The sequence below is a fragment of the Spermophilus citellus genome, assembly GCF_964194105.1.
Source record: "Spermophilus citellus genome assembly, chromosome: 3".
Classification (NCBI taxonomy): domain Eukaryota; kingdom Metazoa; phylum Chordata; class Mammalia; order Rodentia; family Sciuridae; genus Spermophilus; species Spermophilus citellus.
Genome location: NC_138184.1, coordinates 134,705,587 through 134,732,037, shown reverse-complemented (window position 1 = coordinate 134,732,037; position 26,451 = coordinate 134,705,587). Strand labels below are relative to the sequence as shown.

The following is a 26,451-nucleotide window of genomic DNA, read 5'->3' as shown; positions in this document are numbered from 1 at the left end:
ATATAATTTAGAATTAAGTAGCAATGAACAGAAGAATCAATAGACATGACCACTTTTAATCCAGTAGCCAAGAAAGAATTTCATAATGATTATGTTTAAGGAGATAATGGGAAACAAAGAGGTTTTCAAATGTGTTTTAATCTGTCAAGTGTACTGGTTTCAAATTTTAATGGATATACTTCAAAATGGAAAAAAAATGGAAAGGCTGTACACTTAATGGTCAGCAGTAATCATCTTTGGGGAGGGATAAAAAAGAGAACATTTGAAAAGATCTTTATACTCTACATTCATTATACATCTATATTATTTGAATTCATATATCATTTATGTAAGTAATGTGATTTTTAAGTTAAAAGTTAAAATTAATATGCCATGCTATTATGTCTTATAGGTAATGGGTATGCCTAAGTGCTGTCTTCTTGGTTATTATCAGATATTAGTGAATCTCTCCAGAAAGACAAATTTTCTTTGAAATTGTTGGGACCTAGCATTGATGATAGCATCAGATATGAATACTGTGTTTTCTAGATTTTTCTTTTTTTTTTAGTAGCAAAATGAGAAGAAAGGAATGGAGGAATAGAGAGAAAGAGGAAGATGGGTTCAATCTTTTTTCCTAAAATTTTAAACAGACTAATTTTGTAAACACAAATATTTCAATAACTTATCATTTCCTCCTTATAATGAATGAGTTCAGCAAAAACAAATGCTGAGCACAAAAGTGTTGTTTACTTATTTTTTAAAAACAACTTTTATTTTTAAAACAACTTTATGGATAGTATAATTTTATAGAAAAACTTTCACATCAGCACAATGCCATCAGAAGTTAAGAGTTACTAACAATGGTTTTACTTGAATTCTTTTTTTAATACAGCAAGAACCTCAGTTTACAGATGCCTACAAAAAAACTAAGAAAACCCCCAATAAGTTAAAAAAGCAATGTGGATAATTTTCTTTGAAAATAATTCATGATAATGGTAAACATTGCTTTCCTGGATATTCTGCCATTATTTTAGCCCGTCCTCAATCATTGCCACTAGAATCTTTAGGAGCTCCCTACTGCCAACATAAACATTGTGTGAAAACTTTACAAACATAGCTGGGAAGAACAGACCAATGACCTCTGTATGACTTGTTGGTAGCTTTGCAAGAAAAAAGGCCTAATTTGACATGTGGAATTGGTGGTTTGACCAGCCTTGGTTAACGCTGGGTCCACATGTAAGGGAGATGAAGTGGCTTCTTCCCAGGGTCACCAGCTCAGTCTCATGCGTGATGAGTCACAGTGGCAGAAGGGTGCCTTCTTCCTGGCTGTCTTGACTCACTCAGTGTGAAGCAGGAGAGGATTCTCATCGGAGCTGTGGTCCTGAGTTACATGAGAGACCGCAGTGAGCTAAATGGCTTCACCAAAATGCAACCAAATCCCTCAAGTAAGGAGAGAACAGGATGGAAATGACCAAATTCACTGATGATTTGGGTTGGCAAAATTTTATGGAGTTCTAACATTAGCTGTGGGCTCATAAATCATATTTTATTTTGTGTTTTCTACTTCTGATAGTTAATTTCCTACAGCTGAGGCTGCCTTTTCAATAAGTTCTATAGGAATCTGCATTCTATTCCTAAAAAGAATGAACTAGCATTGAAATCTACATATCAGACCTTGTTTCCACTTGCCTCAGAACCCATGCTACTCAATAGACATCCACTATTGCATTCTCCTCTAGGACTAGTGTGTTTTTCTTTTAAAATTGAAACTAGCTATCCCAGGTTTTAAACTTTATTGTAATGTGGTCTAGTGATTTGTTTAATTACTAAGATATTAAAAGGATTGTTCTAGACAAACTCCTTAAAGTATTTTAGTTGCAAATTAATAAATAACAAAAAGACTGCATGGAAAATGGTGGAATAAAATGTGTTCCCCGCTCCTTTCCTTATATGACCAACTGCAGATCCTCTCAGAATCCAAGTGATTTATCTGTTTAGAATATTCAGAGACTTGTAGTTTCTGTTCAATCAAGGTTATCCTCAAGGGTAAAATATTTTCTCCCATTCTATTGGTTGTTTTTTCACTTTCTTGGTTATGTTCATTGATATATAAAAGTTTTTAAGTTTGATGAATCCAAGTTATCTAATTTTGTGGTTGCTGTTGTGAATGAATCTGTTTTAATATTTGAGAGTCCATTGCCAAATCCAAGGAATGAAGATTAACAAATAGCCCTGGCACAGTGGCACACACCTATAATCCTAGCAGCTCAGGAAAGAGAGTTCAAAGTCAGCTTCGGCAACTTAGTGAGACACTAAGCAACTCAGCAAGACCCTGTCTCTAAATAAAATATAAGAAAGGATTGGGGATGTGGCAGTGGTTAAGCACCTCTGAGTTTAATCCCTAGTACTGCAAAATGCAAAAAGTTGAACTCCACTGGGCACGGTGGTACACGCTTGTAATTCCAGCAGTTCGGGAGCTTAAGGCAGGAGGATCACAAGTTCAAGGCCAGCCTCAGCAAAAGAGAGGTGCTAAGCAATTCAGTGAAACCCTGCTTAAAAATGGAATACAAAATAGGGCTGGAGATGTGGCTCAGTGGTTGAGTGCCTCTGAATTCAATCCCTGATAACCCTCACTCTCCGCCTCCCCCCCCAAAAAAAAATTAACTCCTATGTGTTCTTCTAATATTAGCTCTTATATTTTGACCATTTGCTTATTTTGAGCCCATTTTCATTTATGGAATGAGATAGGGGTCCATTTCATTATTTTGCATGTGTATGTGTAGTGGTCCCAGTACCATTAGTTGAAGAGATTATATTTTTGCCCATTTTGTACCCTTGTCAAAAAATCAGTTGGTCATACTTGGAAGGTTTATTTTTAGGCTGTCAACTCTATTCTATTGATCTGCATGTATCTTTATGCCACAACCATGCATCTTTGGTTAGTGTAGCTTTGTTGCAAGTTTTAAAATTGAAAAGTATGAATTATCCATGTTTGTTACTTTTTTCAAGATTGTTTTAGCTATGTGGGTCCTCTTAAAAGTCTAAGTGAATTTGAAGATCTGCTAGCTATTCCTCTTTTGTAAAGATGCCATTGTAAGAGATTGCACTGAATCTATAAATGATATTAAAATAAAACTTCTTAGGAATTTAACAGTTTTATTGAGAAAGAATGATTCAATTCTGGGTAGCATTCAGACCATAGCTCTGCAGTATAGACAGTAAATATTTATAGACAGAACAAAGAAATGAAGAACAGAAATATCCTGATTCGTTGGAATTGTTTGCCTCAACTGGCTTGCTCTGTTGGCTGCCTGTAATTAGCTGAATCCTAGCCCTCCACGTCAGATTTCAGTTTGCTACATAGAATCTCAGAGTACAGCAAAAAATTTTAAATTATCAACGGTTTTGAGAATTATTGCTAGCTTAAAAACATGTCTCCAACTCATGGATATGTGAAATAATCTTACTTATGTAGAATTTACATTTATTTCAGTGTAATTTGTGGTTTTCAGTGTAATATCTTTCTACTTGTTGAATTTATTCCTGGGTATTTTCTTTTTTTTTGGGGGGGGGTGTTTTTGTAAATGATACTGTGTTCTTAATTTCCTTTTCAGATTCAGAAGCACATGAGTTCTATGTGTTACTACATGCAACTTTGCTAAATTCAGTTGTTCTTTTTTTTTTTTTTTTTCAATTCTTTGGGACTTTATACATGATCATGCTATTTGTGAATAGAGAATTTTACTTCTTTCTTTCTAATTTGTATGCAATTTATTTGCTTTGCCTAACTGCTATGACTAGTATTTCTAATATTTTGTTGTTGATGCTCCATAGTTTCCTTAGGTTTTGTTCATTTTTCATTTATTGCTGTGTTTTTTTCCTGCTATGACTGAATAATTTCCATTTTTCTATTTTTAAGTTCCTGGATTCTTTCTTTGATATGCTAAACTCCTCTATTGAACTTTCTAGTGAATTTTTCACTTTAGGTACTGTACTTTTAAGCTCGAGATTTTCTATTTGGTTTCATTTATAATTTGTATCTCTATTGATATTGTCTGTTCACAACATTCTCCTTGTTTATTTCAGTTTTTCTATTCATAGCTTCCATGAGGTTTTTGAAAAAACTAAACACAATTGATTTAAGTCTCTGTCTAATAAGACCAATGTCTGAGCTTTCCTGGGGATGGTTTCTGTTGATTTCTTTTTTTCCTATGAATGGGCCATACTTTACTTTTTCTTTATTTGTTTTGTAATCCTTTTTTTGTTGAATATTGGACATTTAATTTTATAATGTGATAATTCTGAAAATAAAAAAAATGGATCAACTGGATTTTCATTCATTGCTACTGGGCCTGTAAATTTGTGCAATCAAAAAAATATGTGGCAGTGTCTTTTACTGCTGAATACATACACATATGCTCTGTCACAGTAATACTACTCCTAGAACATACCAAAATTAAATTAGTATTATGTGCATCAAAAGTCAGGTACAAGAATATTTGTAGCAGTATCATTTGTAGCTACAATTACCTCAAAATTTAAATAACCTAATGTCAAGCAATAGTAGAACAGAAAAATAAATTTTGGAATTACATTCAAAAATGAAAATGATTGAAGTACTCCTACATTCTTTAATATAGATCAACCTTACAAATATAATACTAAGAAAGAAGAGCTACAAGAGTACATACTATTTGTGTCTATAAACGTTTGAAAAAAAGACAAAACTAATTTTGGTGGTAGTATTCAGAAGAGTGGCTATTTGTGTGTACAGTTGAGTAAGACTGAGCATGAAAAAACTTCTACATTGCTAATACACATTTAAAATCTTGAAATGGGAGGTGGTTACACATGTTGGTTCCTTTTGTCACCAAGCTATATACTTAAGATTATTGTTTTTCTTTTTCATATGTTATCCTTAAAACAATTTTCATACCTATTTATAACAACAATATAATTGCATTTTTATCAGTTTTCCTAAGGATGCAGGAAAGGAATGTTAAGTATATAAGTCATAAAAACTACTTAGGGGAGCAAATCTAACAAATTGGGGCAAATTGAGGAACTCTATTACTAGGATTCAAAATGTGCATATTCTCTGATGCAGTATATTCACTTATTGGTTTCTCTATCCTAGAAAATACTTGTACATAAGTACAAGACATTACAGAAAGATACCTACACACATTTAATGAATTATTATTTTAGTAATAATAATAAAATGAAGCAAACTATATGTCTGAGGGTGGGGAAATGTAAATTGAATTGTACATATATTGGTCCTGAGAAGTAACATACAGCAATTCATTCATTCATTCACTCATGCATTCATTCATAAATTTTTGCAGTGGTTGTGCTTGAATCCAGGACCTTTTACATGCTAGGCAAGTGCTTTACTACCAAGCCATAACCCCAGCCCTAGAGCATTTGTTAAAAGTCAGGTAGATTTATATATAAACATGGGAAGATCTCAATGTTGAGAACAGAAAACAAAAGCTTCTACACAAGAACTAGGAGTCATCATCTAAGGGATGGGTTTGTAATTAGTGCCTGAAAAGGTTATTCAGTAATTCGTAACGGTAAAAAAAAAAAAAATGAACTGATATTATTTCACTTGTGTAATTTAAAATCAACAATAGCACTCAGAATGACTTTGGAAGAATATCCAAAAAATCAGCAATACCGGTTGACTCCAGTGGCAACTGAAAACCCGAGGAACTGAGATGTGAAGAATATTCACTGTCTACCCATTGTAACTGTAAAAATTTGAATGATGTAACTGTAGCATCTATTAGGGGTAAAAGCAAAGTTAGTCTAAATAAAACAATAAGTGATGCCCAATCTCGTGGAAAAGAAACATACACATATAGTTAGATATAACTATAAGTAAGAGATGTTAGTTACGCAATAGACTCACAGAGAAAATGTCTCATAAATAGGTCTGGAGGTCTTCAGAATTCAAAGTGGATCGAACACAGTACTGGCATAGAAGTGGGACGCCCTATTTCAGTACAGAAGAGGATCCATGGGAGGTGCCCAGAGGATCCGAAATCCTCCCTGTGATTGTTTTCCACGAGCCCAGGGGCTATATCCCTACCAAGTAACTGAAAAAAAGTGGCAAAGGCATAATCGTAAAAAAAAGAAAAAGCAAACACTAATTAAAACGATGTAGTACAAATTGCGGGAAAGCCCAACCAGCTCAAGATTTTCAAAGTCACAGTCCCAGATTCCCACCCGTTCCTCAGGGCAGTCCAGCTCCCCGTCTCCGGTCTTCCCCCGTCGCTTATTGGTCAGTAGATGACTGTCATATTTTCTGTCCAATCGAGTAGTTTCTCTAGAGCTTGCCAAGCACTCAGTCTTTGGACCCTGGAGCGAGATGCGGCTTCTGTGCGTGAACGTCAGCGTGTTGACGTCACGGCCGGGTACTCGAGGAGCTCCTAGGGCGGCTGGCTGCGGGCGGTGGGCTGCGCTTCGCTTGCTGGGCTGGGTGCCTGGTCCCGCCCCACCGAGCCCCACCCCGCCGCCCCGGATCCCTGGAGGGCGCGACCGCTGAGCCACTGTCTCCGGGCCAGTCTGGGGCGGCCGGCCCGGAACCACCCGATGAGGTAGGCTGGGTTTCGCGTCACCCTGTTTGACAGGTTCGAAAACTGAGTCCCCGAGGTCAGGCCACCTAACTGGGTTCCTGGAGAGTCCAGCAGACGGAGGCCATAACCCTGTAGTTCCCTTCTGTTTACGGAGTCCTTGCGAGATCCACCCGGGAAGGAGGAGGGGCAAGGCATGTGTATATAATGGATACAAAAGTGAAGTTGCAGATTTCCAAGACCCACTGCTCCCAGGGCAGGGATTTAGGGACGGATTCGGGTAGTGAGGTCTCCATTTCTTCACCTCGCGGGCCCTAGCGAGGCCCTTGTGGGGTCCATCCCCATATTGGGCCATGGGCCCTGAAGAATGACCAAGGATGGTGACTAGGGGGTGAAGCGTGGGTTGTCCAGACACAGTCGTTTATGGGCCTCTTGTATTCATCAAGAAAGGCCATGTACAAAACAAAACAAAATAAAGATTGAAGTCTGAGTCATGATTGTTCTGAAGATGGTTTCAGTTCACTGCTTTGCCCACTCATTTTGCAATTTTTTTTTTTTTTTAAATATAAGTAGCATGCTTTCTTTTGGTTTAGAGTTAGGAAGGGATTTTTTTTCCCTATTATTTCAAACATGGGTTAACACTGTGGCATTTTTCTTATCATTCTCTTAATATAACAGTTGTTCATTATTCATTTATCTTCTATTTCACAGATGGAATTACTTGAATAAATCTCTTGACTCATAAATAGTTTGGATACCTTCAGTGAGGTTGCAAAGTAACAGGTCTAATTTCTAAATACACTGGAGTTAGTTCAGTGTGTTATATCAGATTTCTTTGTGTGGAAGGTTTCTGAAAGGTAGTTACCATCTATAGTCCATCTGCCCATCTCTCTATCTAGAAGCAAGATTTGATGAAACAAAACAACTTACCATATCTATGCTTTATTTATGGATTCTGATAATAAAGTAGTGGGTAATTAATGTACATGAAATGAAAATATGTAATGTATAATATATAGAATATAATATATACAAACTGTATAATATAATATATAATATTTTGTATTGTTAGGAAGCATTTATTCTCTTTAAGATCTTACCATCTCTAACATGGACCTTTTAAAGTTGCATTATTGCATTATAGAAAACTGCATTAAAGAAATGAACTTTATGACTTCTGATGACAACTTATTTTCATAGAAGGAATGGTGATTGGTGTAATTTTGTGAATTTATTCATTGGACAGTTTCATCTGATGAATATCTGTCTGGGCTACCCATTGTTTCAGGTATTTGGGATTGAGTAATGAACAGTTTAGATGAGGTCCCTCACCTCAAAGATCTTATCTTTTGATGGAGATACAATGTACATGCAAACCAAAAAATGACTTTAGGCAGTAATAAATGTTAGAGAATATATTACAGGGGAAGGAATTCTGGTGTGCTGGGGGGTGTGGGCAAATTTACCTGTGGGGAAGATTTTCCTGAGGAGGTGATGGTTGGGGTGGTAACTGAATGTTTAGAGTGAGTCAGCCATGAGAAGATCTGGAAGTTTCTCTAATAGTGCAAAAACAAAAACAAAAGCAAAAAAACAAAACTAAAGAAAGAATGAGTTTGGCATGTTCTGAGGATGAAGGGAAGCTAGTATGGCTAGAGCAGAATAAACTTACTGGAGAGTGATGTGGGGGGACAGTGATAGGAGGGGATACTGGAGAGGTGGGCAGGAGCTGTATCATCTGTATCTGCTGTGAGAGTTGCAGACAGACATGTTAAGGAAAGATGATGTGTATATCTATCTGTCTATCTATATCTATATCTATATATCTATCTCAGAGTCCTTGTTCTTGTTTAGAGGCATTCATAAGTTCTGACCAACTTTCTGTCTTTTGGTTATGAAGTTGTTATATTATATATGTAATATATATTTTATATTGCATAATATACTATGAATTATTGTTTATTATATGTGTGTATGTATAGACATATTTGTGTGTATCTGTGTGTGTGTGTATATATACACACGCACATATACATATGTATATGTATGCATATATTTCTTCCTTCTTCCAGGGGTCTTTTTAATGAAAAGAATGTCCATGCAGTTGTTTTTTCATTGTTATTATGTATAGGACTCAAAGCCTTTGTTTATCTTCAAGGGCTACTTTTGTCTCCTAACCATGAATCTTCTTCCTTTTTATCTTTACCTTCTTTCTATTAGGAAAGCACTGTCAGTCTGCTCTATCCCAGCCAAGCTCTAGGAAACTGCGTTAATTGGTTAAGTAGATATTACTGACCAGGGATGCTCTGTCTGCTTTTATTTAATGCATACAGTGTGCCAAGTACATTGCATACATTCTGATCCTTCCACCATCTTGCAAAGGTAAATATTAGACCTTTTCAAGAGTACAGGAAAGTTACTCTTAAGGCCACTCAGCTGGTTACAATGGAGCTCATTAGCCTTACTCTGAAATCTTAACTTCCTTCTGCTTCACCCCTTGCTTCTTTGAAAATGTAATAGCAACTGCATATCTCTGTTATTTAAACTTTGTTTCATGTTGTGGCATTTTAGAGATTATGTGATTTAACCTTTAGTTTAAAGGTGGAGCTGTGAAGGCCCAGAGAAGTTCATTGATTTCCAGAACAAAACATAGTGTACAAACTGATTGCAGTTATAACCCTGCTGATTTTCAGCCCAATTTTTTTTCTTCTCTACCTTCTTGACTATCCCACAATATTTCTGAATATATAAATATAAAAATATAATATTTTAACATCTAGAATGTACTGCCCATAAACTCTTAAAAGGTAATTTTTAAAAAAGATGAGACAGTGCTTTTTCTTGGGCTAAAATAACCTTTTGCTTTGTTTTTCTTCCCTTTTCTGAGTAATGAGTAGGTGTAAACTCTCTGGATGAATCCTCAGTTTTTGTTAGAAGAGCATGATTTAAAAATGACTTTTTAAAGTTATAATTTCAGAAATTTTTGAAAGATAATTTAAAATTTGTTACTATTTTCCCAGCTTTAACCTTATGCTTAGAAGTGTGGGAATAATGCTTAGAATTTGGTGGCTCATAGTTTCTGGTGGCAACTAGAGTTTGTTCTTATAATTAAGGAAGTCCTTGGGTCAGCTCAGTGGTGTAATTTCTCTTTTTTAGAAATATATTTTTAAAAAGTAGAAATTAGCTTGCAAAATAAGAAAATTTAAAAATAACTATTATTTATTTCTAAACTTTGCTTATTTTAATAATTATGATTAGAATATATGAAATAAAACAGACTGACAAATAGATTAATTTGCTTTCTGGGTGATTTTTTGACCAATCTTCTTAATGAAGATTATTTTTTTTTATTAGCCAAACTAGAATACTATTAAAGAAATTAATCTTATTTATTAAATGTTGGAAGATATTTAAATTTAGACAAAAGACAGCTTTTGCTCTTTAAGCTACAATAGTAAAACAATGTTTTGATGGAGTGTCTCTGTCTCTTAAGATTGTTCATGAAGCTGATATCCAAGTTCAAATAATCCAGGATGTTGTGATTTGATCCCACATTTTAGTAGTAGCATCCATGTGAACCAGCACACTAAATTGTAATCCTGGCTTTTATTTTTGGTGTCATTACTTGTGTTCTGCCTGTAATGCTCTTTGAATGTACAACTCCAGCTGGTCAAAGTTCTACCTGTACTACTCAGTCCACTCAAATGCCAAACTTACAAGAAAAAAAAAAAATCTCCTGTGTTTTTTTAGTGGTAGCCTTTTCTTTTCACATAACTTTTGGGAGTTTTTCTTTACAACCTGGTATACCAATCTTGATATCTGTGGTAATGTCCAGTAGTAGACATGGATCTTCCAATCTTTGTTGACTTTAGGTTAAAGGACAGCAATCTGTGGTATTAATGCAAATGTTTTTACAGATCCTAGAGCCCTCTAGTTTTATTTACCCATTTATCACTCTGTCTTTGAGAGAGGCCCTGTTAGTCTTTTCTTGGTTTTGGTTCTAGAAGGTCTTTCCTGTTTCAGTTAAGGTTCTGACTTCTACAGTTGACCAGGGGTCCCTTTAGAGGACCTCACATCTTTGGGCTGTAAATGTTGAGGATACACTTTTACAAAATAAATGAATAAAATCAGTGAACTCTATGTTAATGGGATTGAGAAATAGTAACAGCGATTTCTACTTCTCAGTATTATGGATGAGAAGACAGGCTCACAGAGAAATTAGCTCAGGGCCCCTTAGATTCTTCCAGTGCTGGTCTATGAAGCCTACTCACTACTCATGACTCCTTGAAGCAGGAACTTGTTACAGGCCATCACTGAATCTGAAGTCCTGCGTCAGAACTCCTGGCAGCCTCTTAAATGATGTATCATCACAGCTAGGGCCTTTATCATTGCTTCCCTTGTTTTGTTTGGAGTCAACATCGATCTGGAGTTGCTATGAATCAAAATCAAAGCCTGAACACTCACCTCAGTCTAACTCTGAGCTATTTAAACCTGGAGGGTCTTTCTGGTCAGGCATTGGGGTAGTATTAGATTCAGTACTCTTTATTTTAAAACTCTTCTTTTTTTTATTTCCTCTGTGTTGTAACTTTCCAAGAAATATATTGGGACTAGTTAGTGTGAATGTCCTCATTGTATTGAATCTGGAGATTAGAAGGATTTGGCCTACTGTCTTCTAAATTGTGGTAATCACGGGCTTCTATGTCATGTATTTTCAGGATAATATATATTCTTTAAATATTTTTTTATTTATTTAAACATTAATGGTTATACATAGTTGTTGGGTTCATTATGACAAATTTATGCATGCATGGAAATTGAAGGACAATATATTTTTCAAATCTTATGCATTATTGCCCACCATAGTGTATTCTTTTTTGATTTTTGTTTCAGGAAAAATATATTTCATAATTATTTGTGAATTAACCAATTGCTTATTGAATTCATGATGTGAAACCATGTTATTTGAAGTACTCTTTCCTATTTGTGTGGTATGTTAAATTTATAAAAGGTAACACAAAGAGCTCTTGAGATGCTAACAGTTTCTCCAGGTGAGGTGGGGGCACCAGCTAGGAGTTGCTTTAGTCATTACTGATGATACCTAACAGTTTCAGAGGGCTCCCTCCACCCCAAGGGATGTTCTAAAAACTTTGTGTCAGTGTTTCTCATCCTCAGCACCAGTGACATTTCAGCTGGAAAGTTCTGTATTTTTGGTGGCTGTCTTGTGCATTGTAGAATGTTAAGGACCCTCTCTGGCCTCCTGATGTCAGTGGCATCTCATCTAGTCCTGACAACTAACAATATCCTCATTATTGCCAAATGCTCTAGGGCTCTGGGGTTGGAGGGCACAGTCCTTTGCCCTCCTCTTACCATCCCATTGAAAACCACTGTTTTATATAAACTAATTCATTCCCCAAACAGTCCTCAAAGTTAAGAGTTTTATTGTCATGTTATAGAAGAAGAAACTTAGAGAGGTTAGGTAATTTGTCCAAATTATACAGCTAGTCAGTGGCAGTACTAGGCTGTGAAACCAAGCAGTGTAGTTGGTGAACTCTGACTCAGCAAAGCCCACTCTAGATAATTACTATTTATTAGGGATCCAAAAACCCAGTAAGGCGGAAGGAAAAGTAAATGCTTACAGGGACCAGGAAGGCCTAGCATCAAATAAGGTGTCTGGGTAGCAAACTGGTAAACTGGGAATATTGCCCAAATTGCCTATTTTTCAAAAGAAGCTAGAAATCTAGATTTTATTTATATGAAAAACTCCTTTTCATGTTGTCAATTTAGTGTTTACAAAACATTGTACAAGCCAGCAGACACACCCTGTCACCTATGTATGGGCAAGATTTGGCCACAACATCATTTTGAAGTCTTTTGTGTAGATTTTGCAGTACTTTGGCAGGGAAAAGTATTTGATAGGGAAAATAAGGTCTGTTCTCTATGGGGAGCAGAAGGTTGGTATAAGGATAGTAGGGTAGGTCTTCTAGACTAGCAATGGTTGTCTTATGTTCTTTTAAGGCTAAAAAAAGAGCATGGCATAAAGCTGGTCATTCAGCACACTTTGAAATGTTAATGCTTGATGCTTAGTTTAAAAATTATGGACTTCTCACAGCTTTGGAAAGCACTGTTCATAACTTTTTTATTTTATGACCTCCACTTGTCTATATGACCTCCACTTGTCTAAGAATTAACATAAATATCTCAGAGGACACTGAGGACCCTGAGAAAACGTAAGTTCTAGAATTGAATCACCGCATCCTTGAGAAATGAAGTACAGTCATACCTCATTTTCATGACAACCCATAAACATGGAGTCCATGTTTAACTCCCTGCCTGACACGGCTCTGTGCTAAGTTTTTAGAAGCCATAAACTCTTTCCATCCTTGGTGTTTTCCTTGTCCTCAGGACTGTGGCATCCTCAGTCAAGAACAGTCTCATGCTTGCTTTTCATATCCCTTCATGATCTGTCCATGCACTTCTGTTCTAGCCTTCCAGTCACATCTTTTCTGTTTCTCTCATGTGGGCTTCTCTTCAGACCCAGGGTAACTGTTGTGGTGTAGATATTAGGTATCCCCAAAAAGCTCAAGTGTGAGACAATACAAGAAAGTTTAGAGGTCAGATGATTGAATGATGAGAGCCTTAATCTAATCAGTGCATTAATCACCTTATGGGGTTAACTGGGTGGTAACTGCTGGCAGATAAGTTGTGGCTGGAGACACTGGGTCAATGGGAGCATGCCCTTGGGGTTTGCATTTTTTTCCCCAGTGAGTGGAGCTCATTCTTGCTGCTTCCTGGTGGCTATATTCTGAGCCACTTTCTTCTGCCACACTCTTCTGCCATTTGTTCTCCCTCTCCTCTATCCCAAAGTAATAGAGTCAACCATGTATGGATTGAGACCTCTCAAACCATGAGCACCAAAATAAAATTTTCCTCCTCTAAAATTGTTCTTGTCAGGCCTTTTGGTCACAGTTGCAGAAAAGCTAACTAAAATAGTAACTCATTGTTCACTGACATGCTTCTTGAACATTCCTCTGTTTTTGGTTTGCTCTAGTCTGCCTCTTTCTTGGAATAGAACAGCTTTTCATTTCTTCCAGATTCATATATTTTTTCTAAGGTCAACTTTTTCATGAAGCCTTTTCTGGTCACAAAAGGTGATATTCAATCTTCTTTATATTATAATTATCTTAGACTGTTTTCTAATTATTTATATAATTGTGTTACTTCTTTAGGAAAGGGTACTTTAGGATGGAGACCAAGTCTTTTCCATCTTCATTTTCCTGTGGGGTGACTAACATATGTTTTACATGTTTACATGTTTTACATGATAACAAATATATCTATTTGTTTCAGGCAGGTATTTTCCCACTTGTGTAGTGACTTATTGCATTTTTTTCATATTTATGATATATTTGTTTCCATTTTAGTGTGTTATTAGAATTATTTCACAAACTAGTATTCAAAGTATATTGGAAAGAGGGATGACCAATTTAGATAATTTTGGAAGATTGGACATCTTTTGTTAATTTCATCATCAAGTTCAGTAACTGGAGATTGTTCTTGATTTATTTAATATGTTGAAACCTCAGTCATGTGTAAACTTGTCTAATTTTAGATATTAAATATTCAGAGTCTCTACTTTTATAAAATGATATTTGTAACTCATTACTTCAACAAACAAATCAAATGCCTAACATGTGCCAAGTATTTCTCAGTGTGCTAAGGATATGGAAGCATTCTCTAGGAGCTTTTGGTGTAATCCTAAGAGAAAGAGCTGTTAATGATATCTGAATATGAATGATTAGAATGATATGTGGAATATACATTAAATAAATATGTGTATATGGAATACAATAAGGATATATGGAATATACATTATTCCTAGGTTTATTATTCTGCTTCCTGTTGCTATAACAATGTACCTGAGGTTGTGTAAAGAGGTTTATTTAGCTCAATTTTTGAGGCTTAAAATCCAAGATCAAGTGTCTCATTGGTTTGGTCTTGGGGAGGGTCCTCTTGACTGCTTCACAAAATGGTGGAGGAGCAGAAAAGGAAATACTGTGTGTAGAAGTGAGTGGTCAGATGGTGAGACAGGAGAGTCAGGAGTTAGGCTTGATCTTTTTTTTTTTTTTTTTTTTTTTCAGAGAGAGAGAGAGAGAGAGAGAATTTTTAAATATTTATTTATTTTTCGGTGGACACAACATCTTTGTTTGTATGTGGTGCTGAGGATTGAACCCGGGCTGCACGCATGGCAGGCAAGCGCGCTACCACTTGAGCCACATCCCCAGCCCAGGCTTGATCTTTTATAACAGCTTTTCTGAGAACTAACTGGGGTCCCATAAAAATGACATTAACTTCTTCCAAGAGTGATAACCCTTAATGACCTAATTACCTCCTACCAGGTCTCATCTCTTAAAGGTTCCACATTTCCTTATACCACCACACTGGGGAACATGCTTATGGCACACAAAACTTGCAGGGAGGAACTCAAATCAAAAGTTCTAGGGATGTCCAAAACACAGCATTAGGGGATCAGAGGAAGTTTGAGGAAGTGATACTTAAGCTTCCTTAAACAATTAATAGTCTTTTACTGCTGTTAATAGTGTGGTGGAAGAAAAGGCATTCTATGCAAGGGACAAATACAATAAAGGTATCCATAGTGCAAGAGAGCAGCTGGAGCATTGGCTGAGGGAAATGATGTTTTAAGCAGAGAAATGAGTGTTCTGGAGGTGAGACATAATTGATGGAGTAATATATAAGAGAGATTTGAGAAAACAGTGAAGTTGACTGGTGAGAATTAATAAGGGGATTAAATTAGCTACCAATAAGGAATGTTTTGAGGGTGAAACTAGCAGAAGAATAAAACTTAAGCACATTTTTTTTAAAAAGCTATAAACAAGATATTACCAGTTATTATTGGTAATTATTCTGATCATAAACATTTTAAATCATTTGCAGGCTGTGTGTCTATATCAATGCCTATAGTTTTAGACATAAGTTTTTTATTTTATAATTGCTTATCTTTTTAAAAACCTGTAATAGGGCTGGGGATGTGGCTCAAGCGGTAGCGCGCTCGCCTGGCATGCGTGCGGCCCGGGTTCGATCCTCAGCACCACATACCAACAAAGATGTTGTGTCCGCCGAGAACTAAGAAATAAATATTAAAAATTCTCTCTCTCTCTCTCTCTCTCTCTCTCTCTCTCTCTCTCTCTCTCTCCTCTCTCACTCTCTTAAAAAAAAACGTGTAATATCAAAATTTTCAAGAATGGTGCTAATTTCAGCTTTATTGAGAACCTGTGACTTTAAGAAGATCCTACTGCCTTGTTATATTCTCTGCCTTTGTTACCTGTGCTCTAAACCTGCTCTCCTTATCAGTACAGCACACAATATTTTGGAGGTATATTAGCCCATTGTTTGACTGAGTTTTATAGATACTGGCCTTTGATATTTTTTATGTGATTCTGTTTTCTGAAACATAAGCTAGGTTGATATAGGTGATCCAGAACCCATATCTGTTGCTCATCTTTTGAAGGTTTAGTTTCCTGTTTTATTGCCAGTTGGAAAGAGAAAAGAATACTAAATCTAGGTTATCAAGATTTTTTTGATTGTCTTTCCCTATCTTTCACATGCACTAAGCTTTCAACGGCAAACCTTGGGCTACAGTAGAGATTAGGAATTTCTTTTTGGACCTGTGTGCCATCCTGAAGTTGGTGTCATATCTTCCCCAATGTTGCTACTGGACCACCACTCCAGCTAACACAGGGGCAATGAGTAGAAGATGGCCTTGTCACCTAAAGTGACATTTTCAGTAAGCATTATCTCCTGTCTTTCAGAGAAGGAGTCTTGTGATATTGAATCAAAACAACAAAAACACACACAAAAAAAACTTGCCTCTGCATAGCTCTGCTGACTGCTTACCGGTCAGCTTAAAATTCAGCTTCTGTTTTTTTCTGTATTGAAAAGATAGGTCTTGGAAGGCCTATGAAGAATATGTGATGAGCACAGTCTTAAATCAGTCTTTGGAATGAAAGATAGTTATTAAAACAGGTGTATACTTTCTGTGATTCCTAGGAGAGAAGTGAGCTGACCACCATTGATGCTGTTGATTTTCAGATATAGCTCAATAAAATGTCCAGGTCTGTGGTGAGAGATAACAAGATTTGTTTGAAAGTTGCTTGCAAAAAGAGAAAAATAGAAAAAAAAAAGTTGCTTGTAGTGATAAGTGTTGAAGAAGTGGCTTTGTGTGGTACAGAGATGTTCTCATATTGAATGGAAGATATTATAAGTTTTTTAATGGAGGGGCTTTGATCTGTCTGAAAAATAATTCAACTAAGACAACACATCTCAAAGAGAAAGCTTAAGCTTAAAGTATTCGTAGTTATGTGTGTGTGTATGTATATGTATGTATGTATGTGTGTGTATATATATATATATATATATATATATATATATATATATATGCAAGGAGGGGCACCAAGGCTCCTTTGAATACTTACCTGCTGATGGCTGACAGAGTTAATGAGTCCAAATTGGCAAAGAGAGTGATAATTTCTTGCTAGCCTTCAGGTATTTTATAATACATTTATTATGAGTTTTAGGAAAGTTAATTGTAGATTTTGCTCTGTGGGAACAAGAAAAAGTTCTGGAAAATGATGGGCAGTCGGCAAAAAGAAAATCAGCAGTCTTTTGTAGAAGTGACCTTATTTGTCTCCTGAAGGGAAATGGGATTATAAATAGCTTCTTCGACTTGGAAGATTAAGTCAAAGGAATTTCTAGGTGAGCTGTGGAGAAAATATTTGAGTGTAGGAGTTAGAAATGACACAAGTAAGGGAAACAACCACAAAATCCATCTGAGTACCAGAGAGATTAACAAAGAGGGGAATGAGGTTGGAGCAAGAAAGTAGAAATTGAGGAAGTTACCAGTGGAGACCATGTTGTTCCACTTCCTCTGGGCAGCCTGAGAGCTGCATCTGAAAAAGGTGATACACAAGTCAAAGAACATTTTTGTTCCTCAGAGCTTATCTTGAAAAAGACTTTCATCAAACCAGTGATGAGGTGCAGCTATAACATGCCACCACCCCTTTGACTTGCTGTGCTAGGGAGATAATTAGCTACCAACTTGTTGACCCCTGTGGGATTGGTGAGCTAACAGGTCTTATATACCACCCCACATGACTTTGGCCACTCTGTGACATTTGCTATTTTGTTAACTTGTAATTCGTAGAAGAATAAATACATATTAGCAGATGTCTTTCTTCTACCTGGCTTCTTCTTCCTCTGGACCATACAACATCCCCAGTGTGGCATATTATTGTTCAGAGTATACACTTCATTTTTTTCCTTCTTTATGATCATTCACTTGTATTTTTTATATATCTTCCTTTTGAGTAGATACAAATTCTGCTGAGAACAGGAGAACTCTTGTATTACCTTTTAAATCCATTTAAATATCTGTGTGGTATTATATTTTATTGGTGTTCAAAGTCCATGGTTTACCAAAATGGGAACACTTATGGGCTCATATAGGGCCCATCTCATAATAATTTTCAGTTTTACAAATAAAAGTATGCTTCAATAGTTTTTGCTTTTTTCTCTAATGGCATGAAAGGAGAAACTTGTTATTAGTATACCTTTGTAATTTAAATTCCATGTATATGCGGTTGACTCAGAAATACACATCTCTGGCCAAGACTGTCCCTGAACTTTCGATTCATATCTGTTTATTTCATCAGTTTGAATATCACTTACTTCATATAAACAGAATGGATATTCTCTCTTAAAATTGCCCCTCCTCTATCCCTGTTTCAGTAAATAGCAATCCCTTTCTCTTATTTTTTGGTCCTCATTTTCTCCTATGAATCACAACCAATCTATCACCAACTGCTTTAGGCTGTCTTTAGAACCAATGAATTGGTTACTCAGGAGAAACTAATGTGACTCCATTTTTAAAAATAAATAAGTAACAGCAGCTTCTACCTCAAGGCCTGTCCTAAGGAAGGTCTGCAGCGCCAAGTGTCCCTGACTCAGTTAGGCTAGGTGAGGACCCCTAGCAATCCCCCTAGCAACCTCCAATCAGCATAAGACAGGGAAAATACCTGGAATGCCAGATGACCCCCACGTAGTTTATGGTGGTTGAGAACATGTTAGGAAACCATGTAGTTTAGCACGTACACCCCTTGTGGCCTAAACCAATCAGTTCAAATGAACCCCCCTCTTGTACTAACCAATCACTCCTACCCAACTTGTTCCCACCAGTGAATGTGCTAATCAATGTTAAGAGTTGTTGTTTGATTTTCCCGCGGTATGGAATGATTTGCAGTGTGATGTTGTGAGGCATAGAGTATCCCCTCAAAACTTATAAAATCTCACTGAATAAAGGACCGGGACTCACTCTCTGGGACAACTGCGTCGGGAATGGTTGTGAGTCCAGGCTCAAGCTTAGAATAAAGACTCTTGTGTGATTGCATTGGATTCGGCTCCTGGAGGTCTATTGGGGTCCCACGAATCTGGCATAACACTCCACTGCCATCACCCTGTTCTACTGTCAGTACATCTTCTCTCTCAATTATTTCAGTGGTCTGCTGACCATTCTTCCTACTTCTGTGCATCTTTCAACAGAGCAGCCAGAGAACCTCTTAGAGCTTAAGTTGGTCATGTTTTTCTTCTGCTGAAAACCATCTCATTCAGAGTAGAAGCCTTTGTAGTGGTATATACAGTCTGACAGGCCCAGCCCCTGTTAACTTCTCTGTCCTCATCTCCTGTTGCCCTTCCACTCATATGATTCAGCCCCTCTGTCCTACTGGCCAGCTTCACCCCTCAAGACCTTTGTCCTCTGTCTTCCTTCTATCTGCAGTGCTCTTTCTTCTGATGTTTCCCTGGCATTTTCCCCTTATCTCTTAGTTTTTGTTCAGATAGCACCTTCTCAATGAGATTAAATTGATTACCCAGTTTACAGTTACTGTGTTCCCAGTACTTCTTTGTTCATAAACATCTCTGATTTCTAAAAGGTAAACTCTGGGAGAATAGGATACTATTTTGGTTTGGTTAATAACCGCATGCCCAGAGCTCAGAGAATGACCTGCCACAACATTGGTGCACAAATATACTTGCAGATAGATACCACTCAGATAGTTACTACTGTCTAAGTAGATGTGGTAGGTTCTTGGCAGCCTTTGACATTCCAGGCATTATCCAGTGCAATTCTTAATCTTATATTACATGTTCAGATTCAGCTTCTCAGTATTTGATGTTTGTCTCATAAATTATGAAAATACATGGGATTAACATTTACCTAGCCATCTTTAAATCTTAATATTTTTTCCTGTAATCCATGTCAAATAAATGTTTAGTAATATGTTTAATATTACTATAGGAAATTGATCACTTAGAAATCAAGTCATTATAAGAACAGGTTTGGGTTTTGTCTGCCAGGGGAATGACTTAGAATCACCATAACTTTTATTTTTTCTCCTCAATTTTCCTAAGTCATTAATTTCTAAATTAATTGTCAAAAGGTTTAGTTCATTAATGCACACAGTGTTACTTTTATCTGCTAATATTAAAATAAGTAATTGAATGAGAAAACTACTGAAAATGACAGAGCTTTCATAGGCAGCCTTTACTGTTGTATATATGTGTTTGCAGCATGGATGAGGGAAGAACCCAAGCAGCAAAGAGTTAGCACATTTGCCAGGATGAAATAAAAGCATTAATTATATCCTAAAGGAATGTAAACTGCACTGGAAAAAATGAGGCCTAGAAAATAAACACACAGAAGAAATCCAGGGAAACAATATGGAGAGATATTACCATAGAGTTGGTCTGTAAATTCTTAAAAGAAAGGAGGAACAGAAGAAAGTGCACTTTAAATGTAGTTATAAGTGCTCCAAGTCAGCTGTATGCAGCAAGTTACACCTGGTATACCTGAGCTTGGTAGGTGATGCTTTGTAAAACATCTGCCTGGGGAGAGTTTGAGTTTTAATGTAGGGAACAAATGAAGGAGAAACATGGCTTTTAAATGCTCATAGTAAAATGACAATTTGTGCGCATTTCCACTAAAAATCCTAGCAAACTATAGACCTCAAATCATTGTGTGATATGACTTCACTCTTTCTTTTAAAGAAGCCTGATAACAGCAATTAAGATTACTAGGTATTTAAGTGACACTAGCTCAAAATTTAAACAGAATGACTCCTATCTGCAGTTACAAGCACTTTAGAAGTCAACTGTTCCCTGTTTATGTTAGGTAATTTTATAGTTGTAGTAAGGGCTAAATAATTTGAATGCTCAGCAATATTATATTGCTATTCCTTTTTGTTTATCACTGCATCATAAACTTTCATGTGCATAAGAACTTTTTTTGCAAAGGTATGTGTACAAAATCCACATATATTCTTTTTATAGAATGACTTAAGAGATTTTTGAGGATAATTCCAGTTTCTCACTCCACATTTTTAAAGGTAGCACATACTTTAAGCAAAATTAATGATGTTTTTGCAGCAAAAATTTGCATTTACTTTCTTTGCTGTATAGACATACTTTACATGTGTATGTGTATATTATAAATATTGTGTTCAATTATATTTATCATATATAGATAGATAGATAAAACAACTCTATCCCAAAACATCCTTATGTTTTTCTGAACTAATCAGAAGTGAGTCACATACTTCAGCATGTGTCTCCTAAGAATAAGGGCATTCTTTTGTATTACCAGTACAAAACTATAATCAATTCCTCCATTGTCTTTTGTAGTCTTTTGTTTTTAAATTTAAGATTCAATCTAGGCTTATTCATTGCATTTGATATTTGTCTCTTTTGGCTCTTTCAGGTTGAAGAGTATTCCTACCACTATTCTTTTTTTTTTCTGTTTTCTTTTTATTTTTTACCATGTTGAATTCTCTGGAGTTTAGTATAGTTACATTGTAGAATGCCCTATATACTGATTTTTTCTGATTGTTTTTTAAACTAAATTCAAGTTAAACATTTCTGGCTGGGATATATCATAATTAATGTTATATATTTATTACAACACAATAAAAGACACATCATGCCAGCTTCTGCATTGGTGATGCAGTTCAATTACTTGGTTCAGGTGTTGCCTGCCAGACCTCCCCACTATAAAGGTATATTATTCCCAATGAAATTAAATAATTCAAAAAGTGATATTTTGAAAGTATGAATATCATATTCCCCAGCAACTTTTAAATAATTGTTATCATGTGATAATGATGCTTGCCTGAATCAGTTACTATTACTGGAAGTGACAATTATTGGTTTTTCTAATTTTATTTCTTTCTACATTTTTTTTACCTAATTTTTTTCTGTAAAGGAGAACGCTTACCACCCCTCTCTATTTTTACATTATGACCCTGCTGTCTTGGGGTATTTTAATTTTTTCTAACAAAAATTCTAACATTGCTGTCTTTATTCATTTTTACATTCAATTTTTCCCAAACAAGCCAGTGGGAACTCCTTTAAGACAGCTACACACACATACACAAATTTTAAATAGTTATGGCATTTTTTTGTCTTTAGGAAATTGTTAAAGTATCCTCCTGTATATTCTTCTAAAAGTGTTTAGTTTTAAACTTTTTATATTTAGAATATGATCCATCTTAAGTTTTTTTTACATGCTGTAAGTTAGGGCTTATTTATTTTTCCAAATTTGATGTGATTGTTTCAGTACCCTCTGAAAAGAAACTTTATATTTGCTATTTTGATCACTTAATTTTTTTGTCAAAAGTCAAATTGCCATATAGATGTTGTTTGATTTCTGGGCTCCATTAATGTCCCATTGATCATTTATTGATCCTTAAGCTAGTACTACACTGTTTTGATTACTCAATTTTTAAAAAAAGTTTTTAAGTTAGGTAGAGCTAACCCAGTTTTGTTATTCTTTTTTAAAACTGCTTTGGATATGCACATTTCTTTGCATTTCTACATATATTTTAGAATTAGCTTTTCAATTTATGTTAAAAATTTTTGAGTTAAATCTCTTGATCAGTTTGGAGAAAGCTGATATTTTAATAATATGAAGTCTTCTAATTCATGAACATATTATATCTGAACACTTATTTTTATCTTTAGTTTCAGCAGTATCTTGCAACTTTCACTGTTGAAATTTTGCATATTTTTAATTGAATTTCTAACTTAGTGTTTTGATTTTAATGCTATTTCAAATACCCACTACTGTCCCCTTTCTCTCTCTTATCTAATTCCTTTCCATTTCCATCCCCCAGAATGAAGGATCTGGGAAACCAGTAAATCACAAAATCTGAAGTGAGCTCTTGTTAAAAATATATATTTTTTACGGGGTAAAAATGGGAGTTCATAACCCACTTGAATCAATCTGTGAAATATGGTATAATAAGAACTATGTAATGTTTTGAACAACCAACAATAAAATAATTAAAAAATATATATATATTTTTAAAATTAAGCAAAAGATCTATTGATGGATCATGGTGTATGTCATCATGAAGACCTGGGTGCAGTATTCTCTGATGAAGGAAAGAGATGTAGAAAAGTGGAAGGAAGGAAAAGCAAAAACTTCACTGAGAAAGTGGCCTTTGAGTTAAGTTTTGTCCCATGAGTCAGAGCCATAGAGATAAGGAGAGTAGCATTCCAGGTGGAGAGACCAGTACAGTCATGAGTCAATGGTTTATGAACATGTGATGCTTTCAGGGAACTGCTGGTGCTTTTTTGCATGGTGCAGTGGTTCTGGAGACAGAGGCAGAAGTACACCATGTGTTGGGTAAGGAGAGGATAAGTTATTTGAGCTGTACTTAAAACCATTTAATAAATGATGTCATAAGTTTAATTTCTTTCTCTAAAAAAGTTACTAGTGTTGGCTCAGTGCTGCTTTTTCTTTTTGTTTATTATTGTATTAAATGTTTATCCATTTTCATTAGCACACCTATTTTATTTATTTTTATTTAGTGCTTAGGATCGAACCCAGCGCCTTGCACATGCTAGGTGAGCATTCTACTGTTGAGCAACAACCCCGGCCTCTGCTTTTTCTTTTTAATTGAACTAATGCCCTATTATTAGGAAATTTCCTAGTATAATTCAGATTTCTTATTTCTACTTACAAATGAAAAAATTTTCCCCATATTTCTAAAATGTCCTCCAAAGATTGGGTACACACCTCTCTCCTGCTTACCTCTTACTCCTGACTCTAGCTGTCAGTTGTCAGTTTCTTTGAGTTTGCCCTGTTGTTATTCTTACATAGTGATGTAATTCTCTTTACAACCCTGGAGACTGAGAAACTTGAAGTGCCATATGTTAAGAAAAGTGTGAATTAGTTACTTATGTGTAAATGAAGAGTTGTCTCACAAGTTCAAAACATACATGATTCCCAAGTCCAAATGAATTATAAGTTGTGTTCAGACATGCCTTTGGAATGCCGTGAAGCATTTTAATAGGTAAACAAATATCTGGCTTCCTATTAAGTTGAATTTTATTTATGTGAGTTTTTAGTTTCATTCATATATGAATTATGTGATGTTTTAGTGATATATTCTAATATGTTGGTCATACCTATGGGAGCTTTTGTGAGGTTTAAATGACATACATATCTTAAGTACTCAGCACTGTGGCAGACACAATGAGCCTCAGTGTGAAGAAGCTATTCTCTTGTTATAATGTTAATCTATGGTATACAATGCTATATTAACAATATTATGTTAGTGTGTTGTGTTAGTTTATACTATTTCTTTGTTGTGATATATGATGTTGATGTTTTGTGCTTTGTGTTTTTGTTCAGATAATGTCATATTATTATATGCTAACTTTATTTAATGATAAGTTAGCTTTCCTTTCTCTTAAATGTTTTGTATCTGTATATACAGTCTGACTATGGTCTCTTTGCCAGTAATTCTTTGTTAGCTTTCTCAATTTTTATTTCTTGTGTAGTACATTCTTTTCAGGCTATTTAGTTCTTCTTAAAATAATTTATTATTTGCAGAGTGTTGACTTTGTTAATTATATTTGTTTTACACAAATATAATTAGTGTAAAATATAATTTACACTTTTAAAATATCCTGTTGTATAGAGCACTTATATTTTTATTAACATCTCCCTCCCCAAATTAGGTTAATATTTGCCCTTTTAAAAGACTAATTCTTGGGTTTATTTGTTTGTTTGTTTATTTATTTATTTTAATGGAAATGTTCTTCAGTATACAGAAGTAGAAATTTTAACATAATGAATCACACCCATTCCTTAGTGTCCATCAGGTTTTTATCTTTCTCATTTTGGATTTATTATTTGTATTCTGTCTTTGATTTTTTGTTTTTATAGATTTTCTCATAGGATAGCTGTAGTTTTTCTAACTTTATTATTTGTGCCCAATTTTTATTTAAAAAGTAAACTATTTTAAGGCAGTGGATTTTATAACAAGCCCAACTTAGCTTTCTACCACTTTCACTACCATTAATTTTTAATAGTTTGTTGTTTGGGTTTTAACTTAGTAAGACCAAAGTTTTCAATTCTGCAAATATTTCAGTAAAATTGACCCACATGCATTAAAAGTGGTTGGGAATCATAAATTTGTTAAATGTGGTCCACTAAATAATTCTAGTTGAGGAAAATTATTGATAATTATATGTAAAATCATAGTAACATTGATTGATATTATGGTTTAGTTATATTCTTATTGTTATTTTATAATTATGTTGTATAGTAGGTATTCTACATTTGATATGATGGGACAAAATGGGTTAAATATTTTTTTCTCAATAATTATTTTAGACAATATTGCTGTTATATATTCCTGTTCTATGCACAGTTTCCCCCTTTTTCACATACTTATTGCAAGATTTATTGAATTTGAATTTTTTGGTAGTCTATGTTATGGTCAGTTTGTAAACATGATTTATTATCTCAATAGCTTATAGTTTATCTCTGTAAGGTTAAAAATAATTATATTTTAAGAATTTCATAGTAATAGTCAACTAATATATGAGTTGTAGTCGGACACAATTAATTTATATATTTATTTTTATGTGGTGCTGAGGATTGAACCCAGGGCCTTGTACGTGCTAGGCGAGCGCTTTACTGCTGAGCCACAATCTCAGCCCCTTATATTTTTTAAATATAAAAAAAGATTAAAAGAAGAGTAAACTAGCAGACCTTCCCATTGTATTATATAGCCTGTCATTTACTTAGCATTTGTCTTTCTTAGTTTGCAAAGATGTGTTTTATATGTCTGTTCTTTCTTGGAAGATAGGTATTGAGACTGAATGATGGATATTAAATCTGAATTAAAATTTATTGTACTTGTCACTTTGGGGGAATCTAAATGTTAGCTATCCTAGCCTAGTTAAAAAGATATAGTCAGAATTTTTAGAGCTCAATTATGCATCCTGAGTGTTTGCATACTCTATATTAAAGATCTTTAGCTAAACTAGATACTTCCCCCCCCTTTCTTTTATTGGTATCCATTAATAGTCATACCCAAGTACTTGCAAGTCAGGTTTATAATAGGCAAATGTTTCATTACCATCGCACAGTCAAGTTTAGAGAGTATATCTTTGGTTTGAGTCTGTTAACTGTGGTCCACTAAGTAATTTCAGTTTAGGAATATTACTGATAATTACATGTAATTTTATAAAGATATTGGGGGAATATCGGAGTGATGATTCATTATTCTGAAATCCTCTTTGGAATGTATTACTGCATATTATATATAGAATGTGCTAACATTTCATGACAGCTAAGGTTAGTGTCTGAATGATACCTCTAGTAGTTTCCAGAGAGCAGTTTTGTGCCTGATAATGCCTTTGAGGGGCATCATAATACATCTAGACATCCTCCTCTTAAAAAGCTGCTCAGTGATACTACACTGGGGACCATTAGGAAGGCTCCCCCTCCCCCTTTTTTTTTTTGGGTGGTCAC

The 26,451-nt window shown here is 35.2% G+C and overlaps 1 protein-coding gene across 2 annotated transcripts in view; it reads left to right on the top strand.

The window, feature by feature from the left end:
* The first annotated feature begins 6,372 nt into the window (after positions 1–6,372).
* Positions 6,373–26,451, top strand: part of STARD3NL (STARD3 N-terminal like) — a 51,636-nt gene continuing 31,557 nt past the window's right edge. For both annotated transcript variants that reach the window (XM_081283769.1, XM_081283768.1), the window contains exon 1: positions 6,373–6,584. The gene's annotated coding sequence lies outside the window, so the exon portion shown is untranslated. The remainder of the gene's footprint in view (positions 6,585–26,451) is intronic.